Source organism: Leucopleurus acutus, assembly GCF_964270905.1.
Source record: "Leucopleurus acutus genome assembly, chromosome: 5".
In the NCBI taxonomy this organism is placed as follows: domain Eukaryota; kingdom Metazoa; phylum Chordata; class Mammalia; order Artiodactyla; family Delphinidae; genus Leucopleurus; species Leucopleurus acutus.
Window position 1 is genome coordinate 10982346 of NC_139147.1, and position 12722 is coordinate 10995067.

The following is a 12722-nucleotide window of genomic DNA, read 5'->3' on the forward strand; positions in this document are numbered from 1 at the left end:
CCAGTGGGAAAAGGGGTTGTCTCCCAAAGAAAAACTGAGAGATTGTAACCAAAAGGGAGAAAGGATGAGTAAGACCCAATCTCTGCCCGCATGGAGCTTACAATCTAAGAAAGACATGAACTCAAAAACCCATGTAAGAAGGCCAGAAGGCAGAACACCGGAAGTGACATAGGGACCAGAGAGCTCATGAAAAGAGAAAGCACATTCAGTTGGAAGAAGGGTTCCATTAAAGAAAGCGGTCTGGAGGGGAGCCCTGGAAAATGACAACGGGAGATGCAAAGAACAAACAAACCAGGCATTGAGTAAAAGAGCAGAGACAAGAAAGTATTGAGGAAACAGCTAGGAGTCCCATCTGATGAAGTACAGGACAAGGAGGACTGAGAAGTTAAGATCGTAGGTTGGGTCCAAGTATATAAACAATCAATACCTGTTACTAAAAACCAAAATTGAAACAATATAAAATCCCATCATCCAGAGATAAAGGACTTCAAATATTTTGGTGAATTTCCTTCCAGATAGCCCTCTATGCACATGTATACACCAAAAACTTTTGGAAGAACAGACAATTTATAGGGGTAAACATGAGCAGACACAACTAACGGAATGTGGAAAATGAGGGAGAGGCGTGGCAAAAGAGGGGCACCAAACATGGTGGCTGGGAGAATGGGGTTATTATTAACAGCTAAAGGGAAATCTGGACAAGCTGGCTGGGGACACAAAAGATGACTCTGGTTTAGGACATGCTGAGTCTGAGATGCCCACAGTTCCTCCAGGCTGACCTCTCAAGATGTAAACCTTAAGCTCAAAACAACAGGGCAGGCTAGAATTACACATTTAACAGTCATCTGCAGAGAAAGGCTCTCTGAAACCCTGGGAGGAGTGAGGGCACTGAGGGAGGGGGTGGGGAGAGAAGAAAAGAGACCAAAAACAGAACAGGGTGCGGGGGGAGTGCAAACATTTGGGGGCTGACAAGAGGACTCAAAGTCAGAGAAGCAAACAGCAAAAGGAAAACCAGACCTCCCTTGTCACAGAAACTAAGGGAAGAGGCAGCCTCCAGAATGACAGGATGGAGATGAAGAAAAAACCACAGCACAGTGACTGCACGGTCACTTAGCAAGATGGGGCTAAAAGCTAGATTGCAAAGGTAGAGGTGACAGAAAGAGAAAGCTCTAGAGCCTGAGGGGCAAACAAATTTGAGTCAACTTTGAGGAGAGAGAAAACACAAGGAAGTTAGCAGTTAAAGGGGAATGAACCAGTCGAAGGATAAAATGTCGGATGTTTTAAACATCATCATCGATGGCCAATATGATTTGCTGCGTAACTGCTACGTGATCAACACAGATCTAGTGTTTTATTGGTACATATTTAATCTTCACCACACACAAAAAAAGGAGCCAAGAAGGTTGATAGATTTGGAAACTGGGCCTCTGAGAGATGTCATGACTTTGAGATTACATGGCAGTTAACAAGTGGAAGAGCCTGATGCAAAGAAAAGGAACACTGACAAAAGTCAAATCGGGGGAGGAGGCCAGAGGACACCCTGGCAAGGAAAAGAGTACTTCTCCTCAGACATAAGTGAAGAAATGCAAGCAGAGAAATCTTCAATGCAGGAGTGAACTTAAGAAAAGGCTACCTTCCAGTGGCTCATTTTGGATCAAATGAAAAGAAAACTGCAGAACAATTTTAAGTGTACACTCTAGTAACTGAAGAAAATCCCCTACATACCTATATATTTTCTTTCTGACAAATACTGCTAAAATGCTGTGAATGCACTAAGTATTAGTTTAAGGTGTAGAAATAAAATTTCTACTTTTATTTCATATTGTAGTCTACTAGGGATTTTTTAAATTCCTACTGAAAATTATGTGTATTTATATATTTAAGCAGCCTTATGATAAACAGAAACTTCCTGAAAACAAAAATAAGGGCCAAAATCTCTTTGCATTAACACGAACTAGGTAAAAAGTCTATGGCAATTTCTCCTTATAATTGTAAACAAATATTTTTACATAGTTCTAAATCAAACAGAGCCTAAATTCTTCTCACATTTCATTAGTTCACAGACGTTTCAGTATTTTGCAGAAACCTCATTACTAACAGCAGGGTAATATTTCATTTCATTAAAAATGCTATTTCTTGACTCGATATTGCATCAATTAAATTATGATAAGTAGATGAACAGTCTATCCAAATAAAGAATGGGTAAGGGAGAACACAAACAAACACACACACACACACACCACACTTTGATTACAGTCTTCTGATTAGCTACCCAAATCATAAATTTTAATTCAGTGTTGCCTGATTAAAAAGGAATATATCTCAATGCCTCTTGTTTAAATTCCAACTGAAGAGTTTACAGTATGAAACATGGAGCATCCTCTTCTGAAGTAAGAGCTTGTATAATAAGATTTGCTTCTGTCCAAAAAAGGGGAAAGGCCACCTAACAAGAATGTAACTTGGGAAAATATCAAAACACATTTTAACTTTGGCAGGTCAAGGTCAAATTGCAGACTGTTTGAATGGCCACATTCATTTCACTGTAATTCAAATTACCCAAAAGTTAAAAAGATGAAGGAGGGGTTAAAAGACTTCCTGTTTATTAAGGGAGCTGCTCAACTAGTCCCATATACCTACCTCGTCACTCTTAAGTCAAGGGTCAGCAATCCAGGGCCTGTGGGCCAAATCTAGCTCACTACCTCCTTTCGCAAATAAAGTTCTACTGGAACACAGCCAGCTCATGCATTTACATAGTGTCCATGGCTGCTTTCATGCTAAAAGCAGACTTGAAATTACAGCAGAGACTATATGACCCTCAAAGTCTAAACTAGTTACTATCTGGCCAACCTCTGCTCTACAGTGTAATGGACTGAGGGAAGCTGGCAAGGCCTCAATCCACTCACCCCAAAATGTACCACAGATAATACCATAAGCCTGGGCCACTGAGCTACAGACAGTGAGCTCCCCATGGGATGGGTCCGCAGGCAGAAACACAGGGCGCCAACCTAATAAGGAACATCAGCCTGACTGTTCAAATCACCACAGGATTCAGAAGGGATTCTACAAAATCACCATTCCACCCACCAAGCTCCTAATCTAATCAATCCAGGCTTTCAACTTCCCTTATTGGTGAAACTTCTAAGTCTATTAAAATAAAAATTTTAGGCTTCCAAAAGAAAAAAAAAAGCTCTGCTCAACACAGCACAATGTTCAATTTGTAAAAACATATGGTCTACAGGAAGCACACGATCTTGCTGGCGTAATTCTCATTTACAAGGTCTCTGAACCCTTTAATTCCAACTATTCTAAGAGAGGTTGTGCGCATGTGCTCCTTACGGGCTTCTCTCACCCCATCTGAAAGCAGCTCCTTAAGACTTTCCTCCAACCCACCATATGTCAATGAAACACAATTCTGTTACAGCACAGATTGGAGAGCCAAAAACGTTCACTTGGACAAAAAAAGTATGGAAAAGAAACAGTGAATGAAATGTGAACGGGAACTAGGAAACCTGGACTCCAGTCGCAGCTCCTTCACTAATGCTATGCCACTCTTTAAATTATTAAATTTAATAATAAATTATTAAAATGTATCCATTTTAAAGTTGTGCCTCAGTTTCCTCATGTGCTAAATTAGCGGTTCTCAACAAATTTTCTGTCTCTATAAGCCTCTCACAAACAACATTTATGTCACAATTCTCAAAATATCCTGGGGGCACAAAGTTTTTAAAAAGTCTCTCTTTTCTTCTGATATCCTCGTCACCCCAGAGTGCCCCACCCACCTCAGGGACTCTTTATGTCATTCTCATTTACTTCTACACAGCGATTTATGAATGCCCGTTCATCACGGGAATGTGCGCTTCAGGAGAGCAAGCACTTTTGTCCATCTTGTACACAACTGTACTCCCCAAATCTACAAGAGTCTGGAGCGGGCGCTAGAAATGGTGGTTGAATAAATTAGCGTTATCAAATGTACCTCCCCAACAGGGTCTCTTGCTTACTTACTCTCATTTTCCCCCCGAGGGACTGGAAGTTTCCTCGTTTCTCTAATACAATTTGAAGCCACTTTTCATATACAACATACCTCACTATCAGGGTAGTGACCATAATACTGAAGCAACATTACAGTACTAGCGTTTTTCTGTTTATTTCATGTAGTGCCAAAACGCTGTTAATACCAATACTACGGTTTAAAAGAATCCAGAATTCATCTAATAGAAGTGAAACTAAATATTTCATGTACTTCAGAAATATAAAGTACTAACATACATAAACATAAATGTTAAACCTGGATTGTTCTAATTATCTGTGATAAGATATAATACTATCCAAAGAATTTACACTAAACAATACGTAAAGAAAGTTCATCCTAGACAAAATTAAAACCAAATTTTGATATTATTATTATTAATTACTGGACCTACTGGTGTTCAGGCTACAAAAGAAGGCTTTGGGAAAACCCAACAGCTAACTTCAAATATTTTCAGGGCTACTATGTAAAAGATAGGTATGTTTTATTTGGATTGGACACTGAGAAACTGGAATCAAAAGGTAAAAATTACAGAGAAACAGAGCACTGATGTATAAACAAGAACACATTTCTGAAAATTACAGCTATATGAGAGTGAAATAGGCTGCCTTGTGAAGAACTGACCTTCCCATCACTCGAAATGCAAAGATATGGGATGACCGTCATTTCAATCTTTGCACCAGGTGGGAAGTTAGACTTTTCGACTTCTAAAGGCCCTGCTGAGATTAAATTCCAATACTATTCTGACACCACTCATCATTCTGAAGGACATTCTGAAGTGCAACCGCCTTTTTACAAACACTACAATTGCATGGTGGTGAGGAACACACTACTAGTAAAGTTTGGTGGTGGTGCCTAGATTTATGTGAAGGCACCAGCTGTTTTACCCACTATTGCTTTTGCAGTGACCCCCTGAAAAGGTCTCTGGGAAGTCCAAGGCTCCTCAGATCACATTTTGCAAACTGCAGTTCTAGGGATTCTAATGGGCAAAGTTTCTATAAAAAAGAATAAAGAGCAAGGAGATGAGGAAAATAAAAGGAAGGACATCTCTACTTGCCCCTCAAATAAAACCCCCATTCAGTAAGGTTATTTATAAGCTAAGAATTCATGGGACTATCATAAACACCATCGGTCAACGACCAGTGTTTAATCTAATTAAACTTATTTTCATCCCAGAAGAGAAGCTTTTCAACAAAATTATCTTGTAAATTAGACTCTCTGGCAAAGACAGTTTTGAACCAGTGGCCCTCGGGTGCACCCAGCTATCACTACAACACCCTCACGGCCCACCAGGAAATGAAAACCACATAGAATCCACAACATTTAATGGCGTGAAGCATCTACCTACACCTCACCCTTCTCACTCTACAAAGAGTAGTGCAACTCCCAGGAGCAAGTAGGATTTAGGGAAGGTGGAGCCAGGTCAGAAAACTGTCAAAACCTGTGAAAATGTAAATGTAAAAGCCTTTGCCAACCAACGCTGCATCTTAATTCCAAGGGTAATCTCCTTAAGAAAATTTCCTTGAAATTTACATTTCCAAATAGAGAGAATGTACCTGGAAATTCTGCATTGAGAGTCTCACAGCAATTTGAAAAAGAAAATCTGTGAGCACAGCTTTCAACAGAAGAACCAGCTTCCAGGGAAAGCTCTGCCACTAGCAGACCTCAGTTGGAAGCAGAGAATGGACACCACCTACCTCAAAATGTGTGAGGTGCCAGCCCTGCCTAACATCTACAGAGCCCGACTTTGGGAATGATTCCATGGGAACTGTTTTATCAAATATTTTTATGACTCAGTAGAACCTCTTTGCCCCACAATTTATTGAATCAAGAGCTGCAGTCCTCCCAGTAATTAAGGATAAAAATTACTAAGCACAGAAGCTATTTTAAAAATTAGAATAAAATTCAGTAAGGGCAAATCTAGAACACTAAAAAAAGTAAAGATACATAAATACATGCTGGAACATGATTATACTTACCTATAATGAACTATTATTATACACTATTATAACTTGTAGGTAAGTGACTAGAAAAGTAACTCTTAAAGATTTTTTAAAGGTCAACGATAGAAAACACTTGAGATCTTTTAACTGCTCTACTACTTTGCCCATGAATCATTAAACCATTTATTTAAAAAAATATAAAATAACTACGAAAAAAGACTTAACAGACTTTAAAAAGCGGGGGAGAGGACAGGAGAAGAGACGGGAACCAATACACATCAAGTGTACTGGGAAAGTAACAAATACTCTAATGAGGTGAAAACCTGTTTCTTTTTATAAGCCACTGTTGTGTACTCTGCAAACCGAAAATATCTCAAAATTTTAAAATAATGTTAAATACTGCAAATTCACAGTTCAGACATATCAAGTGGTCATTTAACCGTTAAAGCAATAGAGCCCTAGGAGTTGCTGAAGCATGTACTAAGTGAAAAGCACTCATGAATATGATATTCAATATACACACTCATATTCATGAGAAACAAGTATGCGGGGGCATCTAGAACTCTCCATTGCAGAACAATTTTAAAATAATCTTAATGGCATAAATCAGCTGTAAAAGAGAAGGTGTATACATCCACATCTGGAAATGGAGTGAGTACAAACTGGATGACTTCTTATAAATATATCAAACTCTGTGGGTATCAGAACTATAGGTTGAACCTTACGAAACTGCCATTTGGGAGGATCAAGAACAGTCCAAATACTGACCATTTCTTAAGGCTCAACCTAATAGCTATCCACAAACAGTCCTCTCAAAGTGCCTCCCTCAAGACAGGTATTTCCAAGTTGCTCACTGTGAAATCCACCCCCAAAAGGATAGCCACGGGGATATGAAATACAAAGTCCCTGCCCTTTAGAAGTCTGTGATGTAGATATGCAGACACACATAAGTAACTAATAAAGGGAGGGTGAAACACTTCTGACTGGTGGTTTGGAGATGGCAGACCTCAGCCAGACTCTAAAGGCTGAAGAACACCTCTTCAAGAGGTAGAAGGAGCGTTAGTTAGGGTCCTCTCAGAGCAGGTCTGGATTAAGAAGGTTCTGATGGAATTTATATTTGGGGTAGAATCAATGTGGACACTGTACTCGGTACAGGTAGAAGCCATTGCTTTTTTCCACTCGCGGCAATATTTTTTTTGCCCAGAACGTTAAGATTTAGTTTCTTCAAACACACTTTTGGTAAAAACGTAAACTTTCTGGAGGACAATTTGGCAATATGTATTAGTTTAAAATATGTATGCCTTCAATGCTACAGCCACTTCTAGGAAATTGCTCTATGAAAACTGTCATACCCAGGCACAAGGATTTAGCTATGAAAATACCACAAAATTATTAGGATAGTGAATAAATGGAAATGTAGTTCTTCATTAATAGGAGTCTGGTTCCATAAATTATTTTTACTGATTGAACAACTACTATGCAGCCATTAAAACAAAAGGAATGCTGATCCTTACATACTGACATGAAAATATTATAATAATAAAGAAAAAAACCCAGCATGTAGGGTCAGTCCAGTTTTTTCCAAAAGAAAAAAAGTACTAAGATACATATATTTTAAAAGTCTGGATGAATATACAGCTAAATGATACCAGTTTTCCTTAGATAGTAAGATGAGAGGAGTATTCTATTCTCTTCCTTCTGCACTTTATTACCTGATTTCTCTCACAATGAGCAATGAAAAGGTGATTTAAAAACTTTTGGGGTGGGGGTGGGAGCGAATTCAGTTTTGTTCTGTTTTAAGAAGAATTTCTTCCCCTGAGTCTATGCCAATTGCTATCTTACTAGATGCCACAGTTCGTGAATTCTGTGTCAAAGCCCTGAAACTATGCCTCAACATTTAGAACTCATGCCATATCCATACTGATTCCATACCCATATACGTTTTAAAAAATTAATAATCAGGGAGGTATAGATGGGCAGCTTTTCAGCGGTTACTGAAAGAGCCTTGTAAGCTATACTTCCAGCATCATGAGCTCTTACAACTGGCTGCTCTGTCTCTTGGGAATCAGAGGAAAAACTGGAATCTCGAAGTCAGGAGCCCAGAGATCTCTGATCTCTGATTCTAGAATCAGAGCAGACCAAAGAGATGTGATGGGAAAAGGCCAACTGTGGCCTTGAAAACACAACAGCCAATGAAAGCAAGATGATGTGAAAAATAAGAGGAGCCTGCCCATTCTATTGCCATGCAGCCAAGACTCAGATCCTTGAGACCTGGGAAATCTGACACAAAAATGTATTCTTTGGATGATATGATGAAAATAAAAAGAACCCAGGGAAGAATGGAAGAAAAAAATCAGAGGAATAAGGGTCCAACGACTGCCAGATTCAGCATAGATTAACGCTGTGCCAACAGCAAAGTGCAAATGAAGTAGAGTCACAGTTCGTAGCATGGCTGAATTTGCAAATATAAAAATAATAGGATGGGGCTTTCCTGGTGGTGCAGTGGTTGAGAGTCCGCCTGCCGATGAAGGGGACACAGGTTCGTGCCCCGGTCCAGGAAGATCCCACATGCCATGCCGCGGAACGGCTAGGCCCATGAGCCACGGCCGCTGAGCCTGCGCGTCCGGAGCCTGTGCTCCGCAATGGGAGAGGCCACAGCAGTGAGAGGCCCGCGTACCGCAAAAAATAAATAAATAAATAAAATAATAATAGGATGATCGGTAAAGTAACTTCAGCTGCAAGGTAGGCAGAATGTCTTTAAATCATAAACTGGACTTACCTTAAATGCAATGGGCATCCAAGGGACCCCTGCAGCTAGTCCACATAGAGACATAAATACCGGCATTGGTATCAAAAGGCTATAAATGAATAAAGTTAAAGAACTAACACAGAGAGAAAGAAGGAAGTCATGATTACATGAGATCCAACTTCACATGAATTTACTAGTTGTCAATTACTTATGTGCCTAGGTTATCAGTAAACATGAGTAGTTCAACCATAATGCAGTTTTGTTCCTTAATAAACCCACTTCTTTCCAAGGTCTCAACTCAAAGAATGCCATTCAGAGGCCATTTAAGACCAAAAGTGGGGGCTCATTTGCATATAACCAACCATTCCCTTTGTGATTCGGGTAAGTCAAAGGAAAAGGGCAAAATTACCAAGGCATTCCTCTAGAGCACATTAGAATCATCTGGGGCGCTTTTAAAATGAGATGCCTATGTCTCATCCTCAGATATTTTGATTCTATTGGTCTATTGGGGATTCAAAAATCTTGGGCACTAGGATTTTTCAAAGCTCCCCAGGTGTGGACAAAGGTGAAAACCACATTCTAGTAGGAAGCTGGCTAGCCTCTCACCACTCCAAAGATGAATGATTCTGGCTGAACTGTAGTTTATAAAGGATTTTCAGCAATGATCTCCTTCAACTCTAATTTAAGGAACATAAATGCTCCACTTTTCTCACAGTAATAATGGAGCCCTCCCTGAATGTGAAATGACAATCACAACAGGTGACTACTTGTGGTTAATACTGCCTGAACAGCTGGGAAAATGCCAAAATTAAGGTACCCATGTTTGCTACTCTGAGAACATTCCAAAATCCACAATCCTTTTACTGAGAGATCTCCATTTCTTTCCTCCTCATTCCCCTCCAGATGCACTTACAGATGAATAAAAGATGGGAAACAAGAAGATTGGCAGGAGTCCTGGTTACTATGGCAGCAAGCAAATGAAATGCCACAGCTCATGAAACTGATAGTGAGAGCAGGCATCAGGTAGACATCATGGAGCTGTACCTGTCTTGTTGATTGCTCTCCTTCATGCACAATTCAGTTCACTGCCTCCGCCTTATATTTCATCCTGTTCAGAGAGTAGAAGGGGGACAGCACTGGAATGACAGGGAGACCAAGGAGGTAAGAATCAGCAAAGGATACTGACAGTAGAGACAAAAGGGCTATGAGAAAAGCCAATTTAGATTCTGTGAATCTTCTAAGCATCAGTGTATGGGTTTAGCAAAAATATCAGTCTGACTGGGTTAGGAGAAATTTTTTAAAAATATGCCTCGAAATAATCAGAACCTTGGGCTTTGGCAAGACAGTCAGATTTGCATACCTTGCTGAACAACACACCAAAAGTGTCATCACCAACTAAGACACTGCAGTGGTGTGTATTAACTCAAGTGGTGGGAGGAAGGTACTTACGGGACTACACTGCTCCAAAGAGCAGGGAGGAGAAAGGGCATAAAAGCACAGAGGAACTGAAGGGATCAAAACACCCTTCGAGATTCAGCTACTTCCTAGGAAAAGTGTGCTTTTCCTCCCCTAATCCTATCTTGCAAGTGTAATTATTTAGAAGTACATGTCCTTCCCTAACAAAGCCTCTTCAAGGTTGCTTCCTATTCATCTTTACTAGATGCTGGAGATGCAAAGAACCTGGCACACAGGATGCATTCGATAAATGTTTGATGAATACGTACATCAAAGAATAAATGGAAAGACAGACTGTACTTAATTCAACTAGAAAGGAAGAAAGGATTAAACCAAAAAATGAAATAAAATTCAAGGAGAAATAAGATCTTCATTGCAAAAACAAAAACAGCATATATATATATAAAATGCATATATATAATGTGTGTATATATATATATAAAGGCAGAGATACATAATAAAGTTAAGCATATCCTGTTAGTCAAAAACAGAGATGTATATGGTCAAGGAACTAGGAACAAACAGGTGGAAGGTGGAAATAAAGACACAGTGGGCGGGAATTCCCTAGTGGCACAGTGGTTAAGAATCCACCTGCCAATGCAAAGGACCCGGGTCCGAACCCTGGTCCGGGAAGATCCCACGTGCCGCGGAACAACTAAGCCCGTGCGTCACAACTACTGAGCCTGCGCTCTAGAGCCCATGAGCCACAGCTGCTGAAGCCCACGCACCCAGAGCCCGTGCTCTTTAACAAGAGAAGCCATCGCAATGAGAAGCCCACGCACTGCAACGAAGAGTAGCCCCCGCTCGAAGCAACTACAGAAAAGCCCGTGCGCAGCAACGAAGACCCAATACAGCCAAAAATAAATTAATTTTAAAAAAGGGTCTTCCCTGGTGGCGCAGTGGTTGAGAGTCCGCCTGTCGATGCAGGGAACACGGGTCCGTGCCCCGGTCCGGGAGGATCCCACATGCCGCGGAGCGGCTGGGCCCATGAGCCATGGCCGCTGAGCCTGCGCGTCCGGAGCCTGTGCTCCGCAACGAGAGAGGCCACAACAGTGAGAGGCCCGCGTACCACAAAAAAAAACAAACAAAAACAAAAAAAAAAACCATAGTGAGAGACACGTAAAGGTGCCTCCAAACTTCTGAAGATTCTTGGGACTACTAATAAAACCAATGGACATTCGACTCCTAGAGTGTACCAGAGAATATTACAACAAAACTCAGCCTCCAAAAACCTATGAAATCTGGTAACTTAGTCAGCAAGCCTTATGTAGAGACAATAATATTTTACAGAGAATCTGCCATAGGGCATGACAATAAAATTTCCAATTAGAATTGGAAGGAGAGTAAAACCCAAAGTAACGATAGCCCCCATTTTGTTGTGTTTATTTCTCCTTCCAGTCTAAAATCAGCAGCATCTACCCTGGAGTACTGCATCCAAACTTGGAGGTCACATATAACTCCTAAGATAAGCAGAATTTTTAAACTCCCACTGTGCTTCTGGTTGACAACATGTTCTTTAGGATAAGGCAGAAACTGGCAACAGGCTCTGAAATTTTAAGCTTCAAATGCTAAGTGAAGAGTGGATACCAGGATTTCCCAGTAAGTTGGAGTATTCAACATAAGCATGTTATGCTCCCTCCTGAAAACCTACTAGAACTACTGTAAAGGAGTGGTTTTTTTGTTTTTTTTTTTAACGTACAACTTTGCAAGAATGAGGGAGAAAGGAGGGGAAAACAGCAATTCAATTTTAGAAAAAAAGCAGACGGAGAAAAGCAGCAATGGGGAAAACCAAGAGTCAACCATATTTACACTGTAGAATTCCCCAAAAGATCTGGGAATTGGCAACACTGAGTACACCTCGGAAAATAGGGGTGAGTGGGGGACTAAAATAAAGTTGGTTGAAAGTTTATGAAAGTTGGTTGGACCTCTAGATGCATGTTTGGAGGTTGATTCTCTGGAGTGGGTAAAACAGAGAAGTACATGGACTGCAGGACACAGGCACAGCTGTAAGAGGAGATATTATACCAAAAAGGAATTAAGAAAAAAAGGCACACTGCATGCTGAAGACCCCTGTGCTCTTCCTCCCGACTGGCTTCCAGAATGATGGCCCAAGGCCTTTTATCATTCAAAGAACTTTCTGTGGGGAATCTGACCTGTTCTAAAGAGACTGCAGTAGTCATTCAACCAACAGCCAGGCCCTGAAAGCCCAACAATGAGGCCGAAACTCCACCCACACACTCAGAGCATTTTTTAGTCCACCCCGTTAAACATAAGCAAACCACCAAAGATCAGAACACATTTGTGAAAAGCCTTTAACATGAGAGACCAACACAAACAAAATAAAAACTGGAGGAAACAATGCAGAAGGAGAAAACTTAAGCATCTTCAAAGATGAGAAAATACAGCATACATGAAAAAAGAACAAGGCCATAAAAAAGAAAGATTTGGGGAACAAAGGATCTCTTAAAAATTAAAAACCTGACAGAAATTTAAAAGAAATGCTTTTTTAACATAAGGGTTGGAAGATAAAGTTTAGATACACCTCTAG

The 12722-nt window shown here is 40.3% G+C and overlaps 1 protein-coding gene across 1 annotated transcript in view; it reads right to left on the minus strand.

Moving 5' to 3' along the window:
• The window catches only part of MRPS6 (mitochondrial ribosomal protein S6), a 65500-nt gene that overhangs the window by 16794 nt on the left and 35984 nt on the right, over nucleotides 1–12722 (minus strand). The gene's annotated exons all lie outside the window — the stretch shown is intronic.